This window comes from Rhagoletis zephyria, unplaced genomic scaffold (genome assembly GCF_001687245.7).
Source record: "Rhagoletis zephyria isolate East Lansing unplaced genomic scaffold, Rhagoletis_zephyria_1.1 Rzeph_scaffold_03901, whole genome shotgun sequence".
In the NCBI taxonomy this organism is placed as follows: Eukaryota; Metazoa; Arthropoda; class Insecta; order Diptera; family Tephritidae; genus Rhagoletis; species Rhagoletis zephyria.
The window spans coordinates 5,719-8,643 of record NW_016160984.1 but is presented as its reverse complement, the minus strand read 5'-3'; positions in this window follow the sequence as shown (position 1 = coordinate 8,643).

Here is a 2,925-nt window from a genome sequence, read left to right as displayed (position 1 = left end):
AGCTTCTCTTTGGCTTGAGGCCACAAAAGTTCAGTAAGGACTCAATAGGATTCGTGGTAAGGTGTGACTTGTGTGAAGAGAGCTTTGTGTGAATGAAAGTATGTAATAATATGTGGTGCGATATGCAGGATGAGAAGAGGTGATAAGATTCAAGGTAAATAGTATTTCGAGAAAGAAAGTTTTTCGATCGCTTGCTTGATTTCTTGCTTTCGAAATGCCTCGAAATTATGTTGCTCAAAAATTATTTGTGTGGCAGCGCCGAAATTACATGCCAGATATCAATCAGTGATGCTGACTATCAGCACCTGCTGACCAAATATAAAAATGTTGAATCGCACATATACAGATGAATGAAAAGGAATCAAAAACCACTCGCGAGGTGTAATCGACTTCTGGATTTGGGATCCATACTAACCAGTCATAGCAGGCCCTCCGGTGAGGTGGAAATCATCATCATTCTCTAGGCCTATCTCGGAGAATGTCGGTGGGAACTTGTCACACGCAGCCCTCGGCAAAGTGCTGCAGGAAATAGTTATGGAAAGAGCCGCAGCAAGAACTTCTTCTTCATCTTGTTTGGCGCTGTAACCGCCTAAGCAATTTTGGGAAGAACTGAATACCGCAAACATGGACTACTACAAACAGAGAGATATCCTAAGTATTATGAGAGCTTCGATCGAGAAGGGTCGGTAGAGGCAGAACTGCCCTCGCTATGCCCTCAGCCTTCCAACTACGTCAGGGGGGCCTGGTCAACTTATTGTGATACGTTAAAAGTCCCTCTGCTCATTGCGGTAATGAGAGGGATGGAACCATTGTGGTGAAATGCCTCTCCTGTAAGCTTACTAGGATAGGCTCAAGGCTGAGGAGCAAAAAAATATTGCTATCACTGTTTACAGTGCCAATTACGAATGGGAGAGCGAATCACTTGTTGTGGGAACATAGTATAATTCGCTCAGCGAAGAGGGCTTCTGTTAAAGAATACTAATGCTAATTGCTGAATACTAAAATTTCTGAAGACGAACCATACCACAAAGCTGCGCTCACTCAAGAGATCTGATGGCTCTTTAACGGAGACTAGGATTGAGACACTGTCTCTTATTTTAAAGACTCACTTTCCTGGTAATCAGGTGATAGTTACGCTTTCCCCTCCCTCGACTGGTGAGAGAGGATATGCGAGAACCACAGTGTCAAGGTACAACTGGTTTATTGCCGCCAGAAATGTGGCTAATGAAGATGCCCTAAAATAAAGTCTTTCCCCAGCCTCAAATCGCCCACTCCGGATGACATCCTACCTATTGTACTTAAAGAAGGTGTTGAGATCTAAGTTGGCGACCTTGAAAACGATTTTCACAGCATCGCTTGCATTTGCCCATATACCACAAACTTGGATGGTAAGGATGATTACACTAGCCACCGAAGCTACAGACCTGTTAGCATGAAAACCTTCATGCTGCCAGACATTTCAGCAGATTGTTAGAGTTGTGCATTCGTAGGTAGGCGCTCTAATCACATCCTCTGTGTTTGCATGAACATGCCTATCAGGCGGGGAAATCCTGTGAGACGGCTTTAAAAAATCTGGTTGCCAGAATTCTCAATTTCAGTATTCGCCCTGCGCATATTTGTAGATTCGGTCTATGCTGGTGCAGCGGATCTACACGATTCACGCAGAAAGAGGTTAATATCTCGCGTGCGGAGTTAGCAAGAGCTGCCATCAAAGTGGCGAGCTGATATTAATTTATTTATAGGAAATATGCAAACTATAAACAAAAATATGCAAATATTAAAAAAATGTGCAAACATGCAAAATATGTGAAAATATGCAAAACATAATGGGATCAAACTAACTCACTTCCTCCTAAAATGAGTTTCTACCCAGGTCCGGGCTTTTTGTGATGTTAAACAAAAATATGCACTTGCATAAATATCCGAACTCTAATAATTATATATTCATGGTTCTGCACTTCTAAATCGGCTTGCTTTTTTATACCCTACATACCTACATACTATATACTGCTCAATAAAAACGATCGTAACGAAGGAATCACAATGAAGCGTCGTAATAAAAAATGCACAGTATTTCTCACGCAAAATAAATTGATTGACACCATTAAAATTGGCATTAATAGCATTGGAGTGGCCGACAATCAAAAGTGAAATTGACCTTGGCCAAAACACTTTTTCTATCTTTGTTCAACAAATATGTACAGTAGTGAAAATATAAATAATTAATGTACATATATGTATGTACCTCGTTTTCTAACAAAAACCATGTAAATCCGAAGCTTAGGGCCGGTTTCTCCAACTGAACTTAACTTAGTTAACCCAATTTTCTTGACTTGAGTCATGAATAAGCTGTGTAAAACGTAGGCTAACTTTTGACTTAAGTCCAAAAAGTGGCTAAACTAAGTTAAGTTGAGTTGGAGAAACCAGCCCTTAGAATTTGAACAAAAATTAAGAAAATTCGACAAATTTCTGAGCTCTTCAATTAGATTTCTTAGAACCATTTTGAGCAGGGACCGTAATAGTTACAACTTTTATTAAAAAAGTCGCTATTTAACAGTTATTTTTTTACTTTTATTTAATTACTCCTCAAATAACGGCTATTTCTGATTTTTATTTTATAACTGCTAAATAACAATTATTTTTGATATTTATCAAAATAATCTGCAAATAACAGTTATTTTTATACCCGAGCGCACTTGTGCACAAGGTATTATAACTTTGTTCACATAACGGTTGTTTGTAACAGGCAAAACGAATTGAGATAGATACAGACAAATGCATACATAAATGATCAGAATGAAAAGAGAAATCGATTAAGCGGTGACTGTCTGTCCGTCCGTCCGTCCGTCCGTCTGTGCACACGATAACTCGAGTAAAAATTGAGATATCTTAACGAAACTTGGTACGTGAACTTCTTTTGGGCGT